Source organism: Leptonychotes weddellii, chromosome 7 (genome assembly GCF_054177405.1).
Source record: "Leptonychotes weddellii isolate Sample4059 chromosome 7, ASM5417740v2, whole genome shotgun sequence".
Classification (NCBI taxonomy): Eukaryota; Metazoa; Chordata; class Mammalia; order Carnivora; family Phocidae; genus Leptonychotes; species Leptonychotes weddellii.
This window is the reverse complement of record NC_138375.1, coordinates 132,723,088-132,744,664: the sequence shown is the minus strand read 5'-3', so window position 1 is coordinate 132,744,664 and position 21,577 is coordinate 132,723,088. Positions and strand designations below refer to the sequence as shown.

At 43.4% G+C, this 21,577-nt stretch overlaps 1 protein-coding gene across 2 annotated transcripts in view; it reads left to right on the top strand.

The window, feature by feature from the left end:
• Positions 1-6,182: 6,182 nt before the first annotated feature.
• Positions 6,183-21,577, top strand: part of CANX (calnexin) — a 34,295-nt gene continuing 18,900 nt past the window's right edge. For both annotated transcript variants that reach the window (XM_006739900.3, XM_031035154.2), the window contains exon 1: positions 6,183-6,354. The gene's annotated coding sequence lies outside the window, so the exon portion shown is untranslated. The remainder of the gene's footprint in view (positions 6,355-21,577) is intronic.

Genomic DNA, 21,577 nt, shown 5'->3' with positions numbered 1-21,577 from the left:
CAATGCAAGAAAACAGAAAAAAAGCAATGTCTAGGGAAGACACATAGAGGAAAAAAATCTTCAACTAAAAGTATGTGAGGGTAGCAGCCTGGTGAAGTGAGGAGATCAACAATTCTCTCTCCAGAAAATGATGATAAAGTTGGAGGAAAAAAGAAATCCAAAAATCCATTTAGGGTTCTGGAAATTGACCAAAAGCAAAGGAGAAATTGAAAAGCATTTATCCATGGAAAACCACTGAACTCTAGGTGAGAACAGAGAGTCTGTGGCATACTTGCCCGGGGCTGCTCACAGTCCCCCAGCCTAGGCAGCAGGGCAGCCGACCACGACCGGGCAGGCCATACCATCCAACAGTTTCGCTGCCAGAGGCGGCTCACTGAATTTGGAAAAAACCACAGCCAGATGCTCCTACACACCCGCTAGAATGGCTACAACAAAAAAGACAGACCATAGCAAGTGTTGGCGATGCTGTGAAGAACTGAAACCTTCCAGCGTGGGCCTGTGAAATAGAACAACTACTTTGGAAAACAACTGGGCAATTCCTTCTAAAGCTAAACATAAATTTACCACATAAGCCGGTGGTCCTACTCCTACATAGTATCCGAGAGAAATAGAAAGGTTTGTATAAATACTCGTATACAGATGTTCCTATCAGCATTACCTACGATAGCCCCAAACTGGAAACAATCGAAAGGTCCATCAGCTGTTCAATGGATAGATAAATTGTGGCATATCCTTGCAATGGAATATTATTCAGCAATGAACAGGAATGAATTCCTATACATGCTGCTACATGAATGAACTGCAAGAACATTATGCTTTGTGAAAGAAGTCAGATTCCAAGACTGCATATTGTATGATTCCGTTTATTTTTTAAATTTTTATTATTTTAATTTTTAATTTAAATTTAATTAGCCAACATATAATACATCATTAGTTTCAGATGTAGTGTTCAGTAATTTATCAGTTGCCTATAATACCCAGTGCTCATCACGTCACGTGCCCTCCTTAATGCCCACCACCCTGTTACCCCATTCCCCTCCAGTATGATTCCATTTATATGACCTCTCTAGAAAAGGGAGATCAATAAAAGGAGAAAGCTGTTTGGTGATTACCTGGGGTTGGCTGGGAGTTGACTGCAAATACGTACAAAGGCTGACATATCCTAAACTTGGATTGTGGTAATGGCTCAAAATCACTGAATCATTTACTGACAATGGGCTAACTTTATGGTATGTAAATTATATGTCAATCAAATAAAAAAAAACCCTATGTGAGGGTAGATTAAATAGATTTTTAAATTTATTTATTTATTATTTTTATTTTTATAGATTTTATTTACTTATTTGTGAGAGAGAGCATGAGCAGGGGGGAGAGGGAGAAGCAGGCTCCCCACCGAGCAAGGAGCCAGACGTGGGGCTTGATCCCAGGACCCCGGGATCATGACCCGATCCAAAGGCAGATGCTTCACTGACTGAGCCACCCAGGCGCCCCATAAATAGATTTTTAAAAAAGAGTTTATTTATTTACTTGAGAGAGAGTGAGTGAGCACAAGTGCGGTCAGCAGCAGAGGGAGAGGGAGAGGGAGAGGGAGAAGCAGACTCCCCACTGAGCAGGGAGCCTGATGCAGGGCTCGATCCCAGGACCCCGGGATCCTGACCTAAGCCGAAGGCAGATGCTTAACAGACTGAGCCACCCAGGCACCCCAAGAGATTTTTCTGATGTGCAAGATTTCAACAAAACCTTATTCCACAGCTTGGGCAGCAACAGGAAGACGAAATTACCAACTGTGGCAGTAAACCAAGAAAAATGGAGGATGTTGGGTTATTAAGAGAACATTAAAAGATATGTCTGTACAAAGAGTCTATAACAGTTTTATACCATACAGTCCCAAATTGGAAACAGCCCAGATAACTGTTACTTGGTGAATGGATAAACTGGCATGCTCATACAATGGAATACTACTCAGTGAGTAAAAGGAACAAATTCGTGACAAATGTTACCATATAAATGAGGATCTCGGAAAAATTTGTTCAGAGAAAGAAGCCAGACACAAAACATATATACGATATGGTTCTATTTATATGAAGCTCTAGAAAATAGAGATCTGTAGTAACAGAAATAAAGTCAGCTTTTGTCTGAGGCTGGTGGTAGGGATGGGCTGGGAATCGCTATGAGGGAATCGTTGTATAATAAAAATTGGTCTTTGTTCTGGGTTCCTGGTGCACAGCTCCTAAAATCCTTGGAATTTCCTGAGCGATAGGAGCGTCTTTTTTATTTTTCTAAATATTTTATTTATTTATTTTGAGAGAGGAAGAGAGCGAGAGCAGGGGCAGGGGCAGAGGGAGAGAGAGAATCTCAAGTACACGCCACACCGAACGCGGAGCCTGACGCTGGGCTTGATCCCAGGACCCTGAGATCATGACCTGAGCCGACATCAAGAATCAGACGCTTAACCAACTGTGCCACCCAAGTGCCCCAGGAGTGTCTTTTGCTATTCATAAGGAGCCCCTTTCAGCCATACCTGAGTTTATGCTAATAAGGTGATTACTGGTGGGTCCCTAGAGAGCTTCAGGTTGGAGGCTGGTTACTAGCCTAACCAGAGAGAAAGAACTGAATAGGAATGTAGGGTGCTCCTTCTGGCTGTGTCCCCCCCTTTCTCTTTCAAGCAAGGGAAGGTGGGGATAAGCAAGAGTGAGGGCGACTTTGCAGAAAGGGGGGAGGGGCAAATTAAGTTATAAGCAGCAATTGGATAGGAAGGACGGATTGGTCAACAGTTTTGTTTATGGTGAGTTTTATTTTTTTTATTTTATTTATTTTTTAAAGATTTTATTTATTTATTTGACAGATAGAGACATGGCGAGAGAGGGAACACAAGCAGGGGTAGTGGGAGAGGGAGAAGCAGGGAGCCCGATGTGGGGCTCGATCCCAGGACCCTGGGACCATGACCTGAGCCGAAGGCAGTTGCTTAATGACTGAGCCTCCCAGGCGCCCCTATGTTGAGTTTTAAACATTTCATATTTTAAAGCTAAACACAAAAGTGGACATTTACGTGATTTTAAGTAAGCTCTATTCCCAGTGTGGGGCTTGAACTCATAAGCCCGAGATCAAGAGTCACATGCTCTACCAACTGAGCCAGCCAGGTACCCCCATTTAGGTGATTCTTTATTGAAAAAATAACATACGCACGTTATTAAAAAGTCTCCTTTTCACTTTTCACTTGTGGAACCGCATATTGCCCAGGAAGTACCTGAAACTTAAGTCAGAAAATGAACAAATCCACAAGTGTGGTTATGACCGAATCAACAAGCAGCCAATTGTCCTGACAGATAACACTTGGGTTTCTCCATCTCTTGGTAAATATGGCATTATCTGCATGGAGGATCTAATTCATGAGATCTTCACTTGGAAGTGCTGGAAAATACTTCAGAGAAGCAAACAACTTCCTGGGGCCCTTCAGATGATCATTTCCAGGAGTGGAATGAAGAAAAAGACCACCCATTTTGTAGAAGGTGGAGATGTTGGCCACAGGGAAGACCAGATTGGTGGGCTTATTAGAAGGATGACCTGAGGTCTCTACAGTGATTATTTTTGTAATCTGGTCAGTTAATCAACAGTGACTGCTTTTAAATTGGAGGAAAGAAAGATACTCCTTGGGGTTTGTCCTTTGCTTCCTTTTTTTTTTTTTTTTAAGAGTTTATTTATTTCTTTGAGAGAGAGAGAGCATAAGCAGGGGGAGCGGCAGAGGGAGAGGCAGAAGCAGGCTCCCCAGTGAGCAGGGAGCTCTGCTTGGGGCTCTATCCCAGGGTCCTGGGATCATGATCTTAACTGACTGAGCCACCCAGGTGCCCCTTGCTTCCTCCTCTGAAGAACATTATGCTTTAGAAAAAAAAATCCCCAACAGGACTCTTAGCAGGATCTCGAGTCCTGCTCTGTCTTGGGCCCAGACAGGATCCCCAGGATCAGCCAAGTTTGAATTCCCTCTTTTTTGGGGGGCTATTCAGTTCACCTCCAGTCACCCAGGCTCACACTCCCAGTGTTGGCTTTGACTCCTCTCTTTCCCTAGCCTCCTGAGTCCAACGGACCATTCTTCAGCGTCAACATTTAATGTTTTTTTTCTATACATGAGGCCATTCCCTAACCCTGCCCTTAAATCACCTCCAAGAAGTGACTTCCTAACTGGCCTCATAGTCTCTCTGTCTTTCAGACCTCCCTGGAATAATACTAAAATGATCTAAAATCCAAATCTAAAATCTAAACCATCTCCCTTGCAGACTCCTTGGCTTGGCCTTCAAGGCCTGCCCCTAACCCAACCCTGGAACTGACTCCCATCACTTTCTTAGATACCTTTCTCTGGCCAAAACACTCTTTCTTAGACACCTTTCTCCAGCCAAAGAAATAAAATCTTTAAAAACACTCCAGCCTAAACACACCCTACCCGTTTTCCTGTCTTTGCCTATGCTGTTCCCTCAGCTAATGAAGCCTTCCACCCTCCGCCAACTCTCCAGCTATAGAAGTCCTGCGTATCTAGGTCCAGCCAAGTCTTACCTCTTTCCCTGTCCATTCTAGATGAAAGCAGTTCCTCCTAACTCAAAGCTCCATTACCTTCGCTCTCTCTTTTTAAAAAGATTTTTATTTATTTGAGAGAGAGATCACAGGGAGATGGAGAAGCAGACTCGCTGCTGAGCTGGGAGCCCGATGTGGGGCTGATCCCAGGACCCCTGAGATCATGACCTGAGCCGAAAGCAGACGCTCCAGGGACTGAACCACCCAGGTGCCCCTCCATTACCTTCTCTTTACTATCTATCTATCTATCTATCTATCTATCTATCTATCTATCTATCATCTATCTATAATTGAGAGAGAGGACAAGCAGGGTCGAAGGAGAGGGAGAAGCAGACTCTTCGCTGAGCAGGGAGCCTGAGGTGGGGCTCCATCCCAGGACCCCGGGATCCTGACCTGAGCGGAAGGCAGACGTTTAACCGACTGAGCCACCCAGGCGCCCCTTCTCTTTACCTTTTAGCACCTTTACTGGAGTAGCTCTTTTGCTCACATATCGTTCCTATAACTACATTTTAAGCTCATTGTTTGCAACATGTGGCCTTCGAAATATCCTAAGTAAAATTCTCTTACATAGATCTGGGGGTTGAAGGACTGGAGAATACTAAACTCGGGCAAACACCAAACTCTGACTCCTCTTTTCTCCTTCCAAGTGGCAGGAGGGAATAATGCTGGTTCCTGGGTTAAGCGATACACCTGCTGATTCTAGTTTTTTCCATCCTAAGATTCAGCCTTTGGGCCTCCAAACAAACGGAAGACCAAGACCAGGACCTATAAACGTCTAGAAAAACCATAGGCCATTTCCATTTTCTGAGGTTCTCAGCATATTAAACCTGAAGATGTGTTAAAAGTGGGTTACACAAGTTGTGATGGGTCTGAAATCTTCCCATCCCTTTCTCCCAACCCAGCCGTCAGTCCGTCTCTGTGCCCTTACGTTTAATCTTATTTAAGGAAACATCGCAAACTGAAAATGCAAATAACCTTGGGTTATAACGTATTCTGGACTCTGTGTTGGATAAGGAGGCGGCAGGCTGCTGCGCCCAGAGAGATGACTCTGCAAGAACGGTGGCGCCTGGTTACACAGCGCTGTGCAGTCAACTCCAGGCCGGGCCAGGGGAGCCCGCGCCGGGTTTCCTCCGGGCCCCGCACATGCCGCCTCCGGGAACAGGCCTTTCCCAGTGGCCCAGAGGATCTCCCACCCCTTCTGCCCCTGCCATTTGCCCCTGGAGCAAATGGAACCGGACGCCCATCCCGGGGACCAGCTCCAGGCACCGGCGGCGCAGGCACCGAAGGGGTGGGGACGAAACGCCGGGCAGCCGGCCCACTAAGGCATCAGGGCAACCGTGCGCCGGAACAACTGCCCGGCCAGCCCCGCCCCAGGGCGCGCGCGCCCCCGGTTCCCGATTCCGCGGCGGCCCGCCCCCTTCCCTCCCGCCCAACCAACAGCGACTTCCTGCCTCACTCCCAGCCAATCCCCACACTCCACGAAGAATAGCCCTAGGGGGCGTATGGGAAGGTGCAGAGAGCGATGGCCACACCGGCCAACCAAATTCCGGAGCTCGCGTGAGGGGGCGGGACTTGGCGCTGGCCCTAGCTACTCAGGAGCGAGGGGCGGACGCAGGGCCGGGCTCCGCGCGGTGGGGCTCGCTCGCGCGGCAGCAGCGGTAGCCGAGGCCTCTTGGTTCTGCGGCACGTGACGGTCGGGCCGCCTCTGCCGCTGTCTCCACTGCAGCGCGGGGCCGGGTGTGCGGGCGGGTGGAGGCGCGGGCACCGCCGGCGGACCCCGTAAAACTCGAGGTGAGGCAGGAGGCCCGCGCGTGTCCTCGGGCCTGTGAGGACCTCGGGGGGCCTGGGTGCGCGGCGCGGCGGCCCCAGGGCCGGGCGTGGCCGGGGCCGAGGGGGTCGGGCTGGGTTTGAGGGCCCAGGCCCCAGCAGACGCGCCGGCCGCGAGGGACGAGGCCCGAAGCGGGCAGCTTGGTGTGGGGAGCCAGGCCCAGGCCGCGCCGCCGGGGTCGGGAGGCGTGGCAGGTGCCCTGGAGGCTCCCTTGACCTCTGGGTAGCTAAGTTCTTCCTATGGCTTTGCTTCTAGGGCTTTCGGAGGCCTTTTACTGGCTGCCCGGGAAGCCGCGAGGTGGGTCGGAGTGAACCGGGAAGGTCTGCAGTGGGGCAGGGCCTAGTCCGTACTCTTAGCAGCGGGAGAAGATGGTACCAGACCGGGAGCGAGTGTCTGGGATTAGCAGCATTACAGGTTCAGAACTGGAAAATAAAACCGCAAAGCGAAGACCGAAGCCTAGCACCCCGAAGAGGGTAGAGAATGTGCCAGAACACGCCTGGGTTGAGGAACTTCAGCCTTAACATTTACACCTATTCGGGGGTGGGGAGTAATGCAGTCGGGAATTCAGTGGACATTTTTAAAAGCAGGATAGCACCCAAAAGCCCACTAAGGGCATGGCGTTTTATGGTGGAGGAAACTGAGACCCAGAGCTATGAAATGACAGGCCCAAGGTCATGCCATTAATTTTACGATCACGTTTGGGATTATAGTTGAGGGCAGGGCAGTTTTGGTGTAGGGGATAAGGTTACCGCCCTGGTTCAAGCCCTTTATGGCCCATTTGTTGTTGTGTGAACTTAGGCAATTTACTTACCCTCTGTGTCCTAGTTCTCCCCAAATAATGGACATAATAATACCTGATGGAGTTGTTGTTAGAATTAAATTGGGTGTACAATAAGATAGGGAAGTCTGACATATCGTAACTGTTGTGTAAATATTGATCTCATTAAGTTACTATAATCCAAATGCTCTTGGTCCACTACACTCACATCCTGCGCTTTGAACCAGCTCCTGTTTACCAGTATCTGAAGTCACATTTACTTACTTATTTTTAATTCAAATTTTAGTTAACATACAGTGCAATATTGGTTTCTGGCTGAAACTACATTTACAGTAATGAGAGGGAGAAATGGATCTAGTGGGTCAACTGCTGGGCTTGGCACACGTGAATGCTGGTTGAGGGAAGTTAAACTGAGCTGAATATTAAGAGCTTGTGAGGACAAAGGTGAGCCACAGTTAAGTCTCTTTACCTCTAATTTAAGAAATGGAACATTCTGTTTAATTTTTTAACGAGTAGACTTCTTTTGTTTTTAAGAGAAGAATTGTGTTGAGTTTTGAAATCATGCTGTAGCTTTAGCTTTTCCCGCATTGTTCGAGGGTCATGAATAGAACCACTGCCATGTTGTACACTTGCTGTAATTATACTTAGAGCAGACTCGGAACAGAGGTAAAGCACTGTGTAGGAGTTCTTTGCACCGTCCAGAGTGCAAAGCCAGCAAACCTGGTAACTGGATCATGAGGAGGCTAGAGTGAATGAACTATGTATTGGAGTGAACGAGTCCTACAACGACAGACTTTCTGACCTATCTGAAAATGGGTGTTAGCATCCCGCTCCACCTAACTATATTAACCGGACAGACAGTTCAACTAACACATTATCTCCCAAGAACCATGAGAGGTAAACGTTTAGGCAGAAGCTGTTGCTGCCGTTTTGGCAATCATGCTCTTGCATCCTTTCATGAGAGTTCACTTTGCCCTGCGAGATAGCTTCAGGGACAAAATGACCGTTGGTAAGCAGAACGCAGAGTCTTGAATTCCAGGCCCAGCATGGTAATTAACCAGCTTATGAACCACCTTGGTTTCCCCATCTTTAAAATGGAAATGGGAAGTCTCCTGGCTGCCTCAACTTTCGGGGGCCACTGGGAGGGACAAATAAGATGGGGAACAGGGAACTAGTTTGAATAGTGTGCTGCACTGTGCAGACAGAACTGGCAGTCCGTAACAACTCCTGGGGAAAATAAAAGGGCCCAAACATAGTTGTAACCTATATAGCTCGCTGTAGAACTGCATCGGAAAAGAGCTGCTAGTTGGGCGCTTTTTTAACTGCAGCAAATGTAATTTTATTTTTTTCTTTTTAAAGATTTAACTTATTTGAGAGAGAGAGATAGCGAGAGAGAGCATGAGCGGGGAATGAGGGGACAGAGGGAGAAGCAGACTCTCCACTGAGCAGGGAGCCTGACATGGGGCTCGATCCCAGGACCCTGGGACCATGACCTGAGCCAAAGGCAGATGCTTAACGACCGAGCCACCCAGGCGCCCCTGACTGCAGCAGATGTGCTTTTAAATTAAGCTTAACTGTGAGCTGTGAAACCTATTTGGAGATTTTTTTTTTTTTAAGAATTTAGAGGATCTTCAGCAATGTACTCTGAGTATTCACATGTTAAACCTACTTAGGTTATAGGAAAAAAGAAAGTGCTATGGAAAAACCAATTATGTTCCAGTCAACGAAAAACAAAATTCAAAACTGTAAACAAGGTAGTACAGATATATTTTTGAATGGATGAGCATTCCCAATAAAGATCATGTTTTATGTAGTTCCCCCTTCTTAAATGCTTTTACTTTTTGACTAGATGCATGTGTAATACAGTGAGAAGGTATAAAGAGTAGTAAAATGGTTCATCTCTGACTGGAATCAAATCCCTTTTAACTGGTTCCTTTCCAATCTAAGGCTTAAAATTTCTTACTTGCCTTAAAACTTCGAGTATTAGAACCATTAAGACTTACATGGTATCACTGGGCAATAACTAGTAATAGTAGGAATCACTGCTAGCGTTGCTTGTATGTCCTGTAAGCCAGGCACGTGCATTTTGTTTATACAGTGACCCTAAGAAGTATATAGTGTTGTTGTTCTCATCTAAGAGCTGAAGAAACTGAGGGCCCTGAAGTTAGTAGTTCACTCAGTGGGCCAAGTTACTGGATAGTCCAGGAGGGATTGTGACTTCTGAGCTCCTTCTCATATATACCGCTGTATGTCTAACTGTGACCTCGGACAGTTTCTGTAATTTCTCTTAGCTTTAGTTTTCTCCTGTGTCAGCTGAGGGTGATCAAACCTCCTGGGGTTCTTGTGAGGATTAAGTTAGACAACCCAAGATACTTAAACTTCATAAGACCAACATTTTGAAAAGGGTATATTAATAGATGAGTGGATAACCTGCATGAAAGAAAGACTGCCTCATTTCCTATTATATGCTGCCTTTAAAAAAAAACCCATTAGCTAGGTTATTTCTTCTTTTCCTCTTTCTAATTTCTCATGGATTAAAGGAATTATTTGAAATATCTTAACTTCCTTTAAGAGACAAGTCCCACAAAGAAAAGCCAGGAACCAAATGGCTTTACTGGTTAAATCTACCAAATACTTAAAACAAGAATTAACATCAGTCATTCACAAACTCTTCCAAAAATAGAAGAGAGCACACTTCCCACTCATTCTATGAGGCCAATATTACCCTGATACCAAAACCAGAGACTTCACAAGAAAACTGTAGACCTCTCTCTTTGATGAAAATAGGTGCAAAAACCCTCAAAATGCTAGCAAATGGAATCCAGCACCATATAAAAAGGACTATACACCATGCGAACTGGGATTTATCCCAGGAATGCAAGGTTGGTTGAACATACAATAATGAATGTAACACACTACATTAATAAAGGACAAAAACCACATCTCAGTAGACACAGAAAAAAGCATTTGACAAAATGCAGCTCCCTTTCATGATAAAAATACTCAACAAACTGGGAATAGAAAGAACTTCCTCAACCTGATGAAGAGACAAATAATCCCTTCCTGGGGATTTCTTCTGTTCCTCTTTCTAATTTCAGATGGATTACAGGACTTAGAGTTGAAATTTCCTAACTTCTTTTAAGAAACGAAGTCCCACAAATAAAAGCTGAGAACCAAATGGCTTCATTGGTGAATTCATTCAGAAACCTAGGGAAGAATTAATACCAATCCTTCCACAAACTCTTCTGAAAAATAGAAGAGAGAGAGTACTTCTCAACCCATTTAGTAAGGTCAGTATTCCTCAAACACCAAGACCAGACAAAGACTTCACAAGAAAAGAAAACCATAGACCAAAATACATGTTTTTTTTAACGTAAGCACTGCGCCCAGCATGGAGCTTGAACTCATGACCCTGTGATCAAGAGTTGCATGCTCTACTGACTGAGCAGCCAGGTGCCCCAGACCAATATTTCTTTTTTTTTTAAAGATTTTATTTATTTATCAGAGAGCGAGAGACAGAGGCAGGCAGAGGGAGAAGCAGGCTTCTTGCTCAGCAAGGAGCCCGATGTGGGACTCGATCCCAGGACCCTGGGATCATGACCTGAGCCGAAGGCAGACGCTTAACCGACTGAGCCACCCAGGCGTCCCCCAGACCAATATTTCTTAAGAAAAAAAAAAAAAAATAGACTTGATAAAATATAAAAATTTAAAGTTAATAAACTTAAAAACAATAATATAAGCCTCCATTTGTTTTAAGGATCTTCTTTTTCCTAAATAGACCCTTATTGAGAATAAAGTTTAATACCTTACAGGGTGCAAATTTACTATTTTTTTAGTGTGCCTATTCCTAAAGTTGATCTAAGTGGTTGTCCGGATTTGCTGAAATTCAATGCAGATTTGTCTGTTTCTGTTAAATAAGATATTACGTGTTCAGGTGAAGTCTCATGTACATTATTAAATGTATGTAGTAAAATAATTGGGATTGTCTTTTTTCAGAATGTGCTGAGAACAGAATTACAATTAACCAGAAATAAATTGAATTTTGGAGAATTCATGAACAGAAATCAGTGACTAAGCAGGAAAAAAAATCACAGATAAACATGGACATTTCTGTACACAAATGCTAAAATTGTAGAGACACCATTGCAAGGAAGAGTTAAGAAGTCATAATAGTGTGATTAGAGGAAAGCAAGTTTTTCTGGCTATGCAAAATTATTCAGCTTTGCTGGAAAACGTTGGAGGAGGAGGCAGATGTATTAGACCTATGGGTCTACTATGAGAACTGAAGGTGTATTCACTCTGGTTGTATTAATTGTGCATCCAAGAACAAACTATTTGCATATACCTACCTATAAAGTCCTGGACTCTGATAGACTTTGTATTATTTTTTTCTCTCTTCACAGCAGGCCTTCCTGCCAGTAGTACTGTTACCCACATCTGTAAAATAGGGAAAGAAGACTCCTGGGAGCTCAGTAAGCTGAGCAGGACCAGATAGAGGAGCAGGGGAGTCTGGAGCCCAGGTTTCTCTGACATGACAGGTTACACCAACCACATGCACTGTACTGCCTTGGGTTATCAGGAATTACTTTTCTGAATCGGCAGTTTTAAGATAGGAAATTCCCATCGCTAGAAGGCAAAATGAATTCACTCTTTTAAAAGTTAAAAAACATGGACTGCAGTATTAAAAGTGAGTAGATTAGGTGCTCTTGAAGCCTCCTGTCCCTGAGATTTTGAGAGTTGGGCTTTTTGCTCTGTCCTTGGGAAATTGGGAAGCAAGCCAGAAATCATATATATAATAATATAGGTTAAATGTACATGTGTTTCATTCCTGCTTTCTTGGCTTTGTGTATGTTTGTCCATGCGAATCCAGAGGGTGGAGATCCTCTGGCCTGGATATAGATAGATAATTACATTCGATTACCAAAAACAAAACCCTTATAAACTGGAAGGAAAAGAGAAAGACGACCTCTTCAAGTTCAGATTTCTCATCCAGCTCACGTTTCTGAGTCTTCCTATATAATTTCATGCTTTACAAAAGTAGGTCAGTTTAAAGTGTCTGGACAACTTTGCTCAAGTCTAAAGTATCATCTTTGTTGATCCAGTATACATCATTTTAAAAAAGCATTTAATTTTGAACTAATCATAGACCTGTAAGAAGTTGCAAAAATAGTACAGAGCAGTCCCTGGTACCCATCACCCAGCTTCCCCCAGTGGTAGCGTCATCATTTTTTTTTTTTTTTTTAAGTAGGCTCCATGCCCATTGTGGAACCCAGTGCTGGGCTCGAACTCACGACCCTGAGATCAAGACCTGAGCCAAGATCCAGAGTCAGACACCAAACTGATTGAGCCACCCAGGCGTCCCCCCAGTGGTATCATCTACATAACTGTAGTACAATCTCAAATCCAGAAAATTGACTTTGGTACAATCTACAGACCTTATTCATAATTTACCAGGATTTGCATGCATGTGTGTGTGTATGTATACAGTATTCTGTGCAATTTTGTCATGTTGAGAATTCATTTTTGAAATTGTTACTTTTTTGGCATTATTTTTGTAGAAAGAATACTAGCATGAGTCTTAAGTGGTACTAACAAACCTGTGCATTTTTTGCAAGTTAGATAAAGAAGATAGGTTATAATATTACGAGTTTATTTTGATACTGACCAAAACCCCTCAAAATTGATTTGTAGAATACTACAGTATATTCATAAACTCTGAAAACATAGGCGAGTATACATAATGTCATCAAGGTCACTTGTAATCTATAAAATATTTTTATGTTTCCAGATTTTTTTTTAATCCCTTTGCCTCTTATGTTTCCAGACTTTATGGACACCATTTTATAGATTGAGTTCCTGAAGGTCAGAGACCGACTTTTTTTTTTTTATATTTGATACCTACTTGGCAGTCGTGGAATTGGATGCCATCAACAAACATTGGTTTAGTGTTTCACTCTAGCCAGGTTTTCTGATGGGCATTAGATGGTTTTCTCCTTTAACCCGTTTGTAATACATAATTCCCAATCTAAGCCTGTGATTGCCAGAAAACACTCTTGAACTCTGCCACCCAGCTTTTATCAGAAGTCCAGTTGATTGATTGATGAGGATTTGAAGGATATGCAGTCTGTTGATTTCTCTAGAGCCTAGATATTGTAGGTTTTATTTTTATTTTTTATAGATTTATTTGAAAGAGAGCACGTGCGCTTGCAAGCATGGAGAGGGGCAGAAGGAGAGGGAGAGAATGTTAAGCAGACGCCTGCTGAATGGGGAGCCTGATTTGGGGCTCGATCTCCCTACCCTGGGATCAGGACCCCAGCCGAAATCTAGAGTCAGATGCCTATCGGGGCGCCTGGGTGGCTCAGTCGTTAAGCGTCTGCCTTCGGCTCAGGTCATGATCCCAGGGTCCTGGGATCGAGCCCCACATCGGGCTCCCTGCTCCGTAGGAAGCCTGCTTCTCCCTCTCCTACTCCCCCTGCTTGTGTTCCCTCTCTCACTGTGTCTATCTCTGTCAAATAAATAAATAAAATATTAAAAAAAAATAAAAGATGCCTATCAGGAGTCAGATGCGTAACCAACTGAGCCATCCAGGCGCTCCATAGGTTTTGTTTTTAGGTCTAGATTAACAGAAATCAGAACTTGGACCATATGGTGTTGGCCCCCATAGTATTTTGGGGTTTTTATTGACTTAGTCTTTGCTTACATTAAAGGATATCTTAAGACAGAGCCACACAAAACTCACATTTGTATATAACTTAAGGGCATTTTTGAGACAAGTTGTCCACTTCAGTAGATTCATAGATGTTAAAAGATTTTCTTGTTTGTGCTTTTGTTTTTTATTTGTGGGCTGTCCTGGAGGTCCATACCTGTAGTGATTATAATTTGACTAAGATAGGAATTTAAGCAGCCCACTGTGAAACTTTTTCTTGTAGCACTGAGCTAGTTACAGGTCATGCATTCACCCAGCATTTGCATCCTGGCTCAGAGGGACTTTGCTGTAGAATTTAAGGTAAGAGTCTTGCAGTGATAAAAATTACTAGAGACAAGGAGAGAAGATGGCCCATGAAAGAACCAGAAAATGAAGTGGTCTAAGAATATAATGGCTTAAAGTCGGGGGTGGGGGACCGGACTGCTGTAATGGCATGCAGGAATGCGGGAAACCTTGCCCTTGAGGAGCTGATACCTCTTAGCATGAACTGTGAAACAGAAGAGAATTTTAGCAAATGTGGTCAGTGTTTCTTTATTACAGGAAAATGTTTCTCGGTTAAGGGCGCCTGGGTGGCTCAGTCGCTAAGCGTCTGCCTTCGGCTCAGGTCATGATCCCCAGGGTCCTGGGATCGAGTCCCACATCGGGCTCTCTGCTTGGCAGGAAGCCTGCTTCTCCCTCTTCCACTCCCCCTGCTTGTGTTCCCTCTTCCGCTCTCTCTCTCTCTGTCAAATAACTAAATGAAATCTTTGGGAAAATTTTAAAAAGGTAATTTCTTTATTCACTTTTACTCCTGAACCTTCCAAATCTAGGAACCACTTGCCCTGTGGCTCAGGGGAAGTTGGGGGGGGTGTGTGTGTGTGTGCTGTTTGTTTTCTAAAAGCATTCTTGCTTTGTTGTTGAACTCCTTGTTATATATTTCCTATTGATAATCTTAGAACCAGGAAAGCCAAGTGACAGAAGTATGCTCTCTGCTTAGGATTCTGTCAGCGTAAAGACAAATGAAGACTTTAAAAGGGAGGAAAAAAACCTGAAATCCTCCTAGATGCTAAAATATGTGGAAAATCACGTTGTGTCTTTCAGACAAAAGCATTTGTAGAATTACCAAGTAGGGTGCACTGCACTGGGATGCAGGAACCTTGGCTTCTGATCCTGATTCTGCCAATAACTGCTTGTTGGCAAGTCGGTCTCTGGACCTTAGTCTTGTCAAAAAGGAGAGCTAGACTAGATATCTATGGTATATTTCAGCCCCAGGATATTTTTGAAGGGGTGGGAGATCAAACATTTGAAGCATAATCGTGGAACATCTTTTTTTTTTAAATTAATTTTTAGAATAGTTTTAGATTTACAGAAAAATTATGAAGATAGCACAGAGGAATCCCAGTTTCCCCTACTATTAACAACTTAAATTAGTGCAGAACGTTTGTTACAATTAATGAACCCATATTGATACATAAATATTAACTAAAGTTTTCTTTAATTCAGATTTTCTTTGTTTTTACCCGTTGTCCTTTTTCTGTTCCAGGATACATTACATTTAGTCATATTTCTTTAGGCTCTCCTTGGCTGTGACCGTTCTTTAGATTTTCCTTAGTTTTGATGACCGTGACATTTTTGAGGACTACTGGTTAGGATGTTTTGTAGAATGTCCTTCTATTGGGATTTTGATTTGTGTTTTTCTCATGATTAGACTGGGGATAATGGATTTTTGGGAGGAAGACCACAGAGGTTAAAGTCCTTTTTTCATCACATTGTGTCCAGGGTACATACTATCAACATGACCTCTCACTGTTGATGTTGACCTTGGTCACCTGGGTGAGATAGTTTTTGCCAGGTTTCTCCAGTGTAAAGTTCCCCCCCCCCTTCCCATACTGTGTGCTCTTTGGGAGGACATCACCTGGTGCAGCCGCGCACACATTAAGGAGTGGGGAGTTAGGCTCTCCTTCCTTGAAGGAGGAGTAACTGCATAGATTAGTTGGAATATTTCTGCATGGGAAATTTGTCTCCTTCCCCATTTATTTCTTTACCCATATATTTGTGTCAGTATAGATCCATGGATATTTATTTTCTACTTCAGGGTATTATCTAGTATTATCTAGTACCACTTATTTTGTTGCTCATAACTGTTCTGCTTTGGCCACTGGGCACTCTTTCTTGTGTTCCTTTGACATATCCGCTCTCCCCCCCATCATTATGGGTGTTTTATTTTTGTTTTCTTTTTTGAACACTTTACTGGCAGTGTCAGATGTTCCAGGCTCACCTTGTGTATTTCCTGCCCCAATCCTAGAGTTGGCCGTTTTTCCAAAGGGCCCTGTTCCCTTTAATTGGAGGTGGTATTAAAAATCAAGATCTCGGTACTAGGTATATTTATTGCTACAGAGATGTAGTTTCTTTTAGGCCCTCAAGGTGACACAGGAAGGAAATGTGTGCATACTAACGGGCATATATGCGCCTATCTATAAATACTACTGTATGTAACCCTCTGTAAATTAGCCACAACATGAGTTTACATTGATGTCTCCAGCTCTCTCCCGTTACCGTAGGGGCTCTTCCAGCCTCTTTCCTTTGCTTACCCATCAGTTCCCACACCCAGTGGTGAGAACGTGGCTCCCGCCATCCACCGCCCATATACTCGTTCATTTCCAGCGTACGCATACAGCAGCATCAGCTTTGTTAACCTGTCCCTGTGGGGGTAACTTACCAGCTGGAAAAGTGCTTTCGCACCGTCTGGTTTACAGACTCCACTTGTTACTGAAGTTACGTAGGTCAGCATCTTCCCTCCATCCCTTCCAATGAGGTGGTTAATATATCTGTAACACAGAACGATTGTCACATCCTGTGTGCTGTCCTTGGGCCACCTGACCTCCTAAAGGATTTTCTAAAATTTTCATCCATTGAGATTCATTCTCTATGCTGTGAAGTTTCATGGGTTTTGACAAATGCATAGAGTTATGGATCCATAATCATAGCATCTTATAGAGTAGTCTCACTGCCTGAATTATCACCCTGTGCTGATGTGTTCATCCTGACCACTTCCCCCGAACCTCTGGTAACCACTGATCTTTTTACTGTATCTGTAGTTTTGCTTTTTTCAGAATGCCCTATAACTGGAATTATACAACACGTCGCCCTCTTGGGCTGGCTTCCTTCACTTAGCAATATGCACTTAAAATTCATCCAAGTCTTTGTATGGCTTGAGAACTCATTTCTTTGAGTTGCTGAATAATATTGCAGTGCAGTTTGTTTATTCATAGAGCTATTGAAGGATATTTTTGATCCTTCCAAGTTTGCGGTGGTTATAGGTAAAGCTGCTAGAAATACTGGTGTGCAGGGTTCTGTGCATCTGCAAGCTTTCAGATCAGTTGGGCAAGTACCTAGGAACATGATTGCTGAATAGATGGTAAGACTCCGTTTAGTTTTGTAAGAAATTGCCACACTGTCTTCCAGAGGGGGTATGCTATTTTGCATTTTCACCAGCAATGAATGAGAGCTCCTGTTGGCTTCACACCCTTGCCAGTGTTTGGATCTTGGCCATTCTAATATGCGCATGCTGGTATCTTATGGTTTTAATTTGCAGTTAGCTAATGGCAAATGATATTGAGCATCTTTTCATATGCTTATTTTCCATCTGAGTATCTTTGGTGAGGTATCTGTTCAGAATTTTTTGTCCATTTTGTAACTGGATGGTGTGTTTTCTTATTGGTGAGTGTGAGTTCTTTGTACATTTTGGAAACCAGTCTGTTATCAGATGTGTGTTTTCCAGGTATTTTCTTCTTGTCTGATTTGTCTTTTAATTCTCTTAAGTCTCACAGAGTTGATTTTTTCTTTCCATATATCTTACTTTCAATGTTTTACGTAAAAACTCACAAGATCACCTAAATTTTTTCCTACGTTTTCTTTTAGAAAGCATAGTAGTGCAACATCCTGTATAAATACCCACCCAGTCAGTGCTACCTTTTGGATTCCATTTGGTGTAGGGGGACTGAAAGAAGATGGGGGGGATTCTGTGTCTTGGTAATGTTGGATTTTCATTAACAAAGCAGAGAATTAAGGTCACCTTAAAACGTCTTATTGAATTCTTTGTAAGTATGGACAAATCTCTAACAAAACTTGGAACATTTAAGCTGACTTACTGGTGGTTCTTGGAGCTAGAATAGACCTATTGGCTGTAGCATTTTGGGGGGGTGTATTGGCAAATTCCTGGTGTTAACGCAGCAGATACAAAACTGGCAGAGGGTAAGGCTCATTAAGTGTAAGAGCTCTGAGAGGCATGGTTTGGCGAGACTGACTCCTCACAGGTTCCACAGCCTTCTGAATAATGTGAAAGGAACAGATGAATGCCTGCACACTTCTCTTCCCTAAAGAACCAGGTTCTGCACCTCAGAGTGTAGAGGAAATGGCAGTGGGCGAGGAGTGCATTTTCTGAAGCTTGCTAGAGACTTTCTGTGTTGTTCCTGACAGGACAGGTAGCCAGCCTTCTGCTCTCTGAAAACGGTTTTCTTTGCAGGGGGACCACTCTGCCTCCCCAACACAGATGCCTTCTTTCCCCCTGTTCCTTGGCCCACAGCCTGGGCTCGCTGTCCTGCAGTGGCTCTGCCCTCCCTAACCCTATCTGGAACTACGCCCCCCCCCGCCATTCCAGATCACTCTTTCCTAAAGGCCTCTCCTGCCTGGTCTTCCTGTCTTCTGTTCCGTTATACCTTCTCAGTATGCAACTACACAGTAGCATTCTGTCAAGTGTAATAGAAATACAGGATTTGCATTCTTTGAGTCTCACTTATTAGTTGTGATAATAAGTAGTTTATTTTGATTTCATTAAGTCTTGATTCCTAACGTGTAAAATAAAATGAGAGTAATACCTCACAGGAGGTTTACGTGAACAGTGTACATGAAAGTGCTTTATAAACTGGAAAACAGAGCCCAGATGGATTATTCATAAACCCTAAGCGATGGTTCTCAAAGTGTGGTTCCTGGGACTTGTTAGAAAGGTAAAAATCCAGGCCTGGACTGAATCAGAAACTCAGACTGAGCCCCAGTAGTCTGTTTCAGCAAGCCCCCCGCGTGATGCTGATAGCTGTTTAAGTTTGGGAAACACGGCTCTACATTGTACTTAAAAACCAAAGGAGAGCTATTGCAGTCTGCCCAGGCTGCTGTATAGAATACAGGGTATTAAACAATAGGAAATTATTTTCTCTCAATTCTGGAGGCTGGAAGTCCAAGATCAAGGTGTTGTTAGGATTGGCTTCTGGTGAGGATGTTTCTCCTGCTTGCAGAGAGCTGCCATCTGGCTGTGTCCTCACGTGGACTCGCCTCTGTGCATGAAGACTCCTAGTGACTTATGTGGACAGCAGTTTCGCTGGATTAGGGCCCTACCCACCCTGTGACCTCTTAACCTTAAGTACTCTCTTGAAGGTCATGTGTCTAGATATAGTCCCATTGGGAGTTAGGGCTTCATCATGCAAATTTGGGCAGGGGAATACAATTCAGTCCATAGCAGCAATATATCAACACATTAAAACTTATTGAGGAAAAAAAAAATCAGTCCTACCTTTTTAAAGCTAAGGAGTTAGCCCACCAGACCATCTCCCTGATTAGTTTTTTTCCTTGGACAGTGGTATTCCAGCACAAGTACTCTGTTCTAAGTAATCCATTGCTTTGTGCTTTTAATTACTACTGGTCTTAACATATTTTATTTACTGTGAAAAAGTCAGCTTTTAAACTTTTACACTTTAAAACAGTGTACTGTTTTAGCTGTGTTTGGGGCTAATTTGGTTTTGTAGCGTATACCGGGGAAGCTAATCACCATTTATAGCATTGTTTCTTTTCTTTTTTAAATTTTTTTTTAAAGATTTTTTAAATTTATTTATTAGAGAGAGAGTGAGAGAGAGAGCGCAAGAGGGGGTAGGGTTAGAGGGAGAAGCAGACTCCCTGCCGAGCAGGGAGCCCGATGCGGGACTCGATCCCCGGACTCCGGGATCATGACCTGAGCCGAAGGCAGTCACTTAACCAACTGAGCCACCCAGGCGCCCTCTTTTCTTTTCTTTTTTAAATGTTTTATTTATTTAGGGGCACCTGGGTGGCTCAAGTCAGTTAAGCCTCTGACTCTTGATTTTAGCTCAGGTCATGATCTCAGGGTCTTGAGATGAAACCCCGTGTGGGGCTCCATGCTCAGCGTGGAGTCTGCTTGAGATTCTCTCTCTCCCTCTACCTCTCCCCACGCTTGCACGCACTCTCTCAAAATAAATATAATCTTTAAAAAGAAAAAAGCCTGCGCACCAGGGGGGTGGAGCGGCAGAGGGAGAGGGATAGGCAGATTGCATGCTGAGTGCAGAGCCTGAAGCTGGCCTCCATCCCAGGACCCTGGGTTCATGACCTGAACCAAAGTCAGATGCTTAACCAACTGAGCCACCCACCCAGGTGCCCCTATAGCATTGTTTCTATGAGAGGAACATGGGAGTTGTATAAGATTGATGTAGATAAAAGGATTGAATCAGCCTGTTTAGTTTCAGAGAGTAAGTTGTAAATCAAACAGCAATACTGCTATATGCCATTGCAGAAAACAGAGGTCTTTCCAGTGAATAAATGAGAGATTACTTGTATTTTTTAAGTATATAAGAAACTGAAGCAGAATGTTGACATTAAGAGTTTTTTCTAAAAACTAATATGAGTCCTAGGAAAGGTAATGAATGATTTTACTTAGCACTTTTATTTTCCGTACTAAATGCTAAGCATTTAGGAATCCAGTCTCTCCCTTCTTTCACTTTGTGAACACAGTCCTAAGATGCACAAATAAAGAAATACCACTAAATAATGCATGAAAATCTAGTTCTTTGTGTCAGGTTACTCACTATAAAGGATTATAAAGTTCATAAGGAATTTGGCATTAAATTGAGTATTAGAATAAATTGATCTGCATTTTTCTAGAAACTCAGTTGGTCAAAATGGCAGCGTTGGTTATGAATTGGGGCCATTCGAAGTTTATGAAGGAGCTCCTTCAGGTTTTTTTCTTTTTCTTTTTGCACTTTGCCTAAGAAATAAAGGTCTCCGTTGTAAACAAGAGACCAGAAGTATTAAGCTCAGATGTTTTTTCTTAATTTTTGTTGTTGTTGTTGTTGAATTAAAAACACATAAGATTTACTGTCTTTTTTAAAAAATTAATTTTTGGGGCGCCTGGGTGGCTCAGTTGGTTAAGCAACTGCCTTCGGCTCAGGTCATGATCCTGGAGTCCCGGGGTCGAGTCCCGCATCGGGCTCCCTGCTCATCAGGGGATCTGCTTCTCCCTCTGACCCTCTTCCCTCTCGTGCTCTCTGTCTCTCATTCTCTCTCTCTCAAATAAATAAATAAAATCTTTAAAAAAAAAATTAATTTTTGTTGTTGACTTACTGTCTTCAGTGTTATTAAGTGTACAGTTCTGTGGTATAAAGTATATTCACATTCTTGTGCACTCATCACCTCCATCCATCTCTAGAACTCTTTTCATCTTGCAGAATTGAAACTGTACTATGTACTGTTGAATCATGTTGTGCATCCATGGGACTCAGCTTTTGTATCTTAAAGATCTGTGGTCCTTGGGGCGCCTGAGTGGCTCAGTTGTTAAGCGTCTGCCTTCGGCTCAGGTCATGATCCCAGGGTCCTGGGATCGAGCCCCGCATCAGGCTCCCTCCTCCGCGGGAAGCCTGCTTCTCCCTCTCCCATTCCCCCTGCT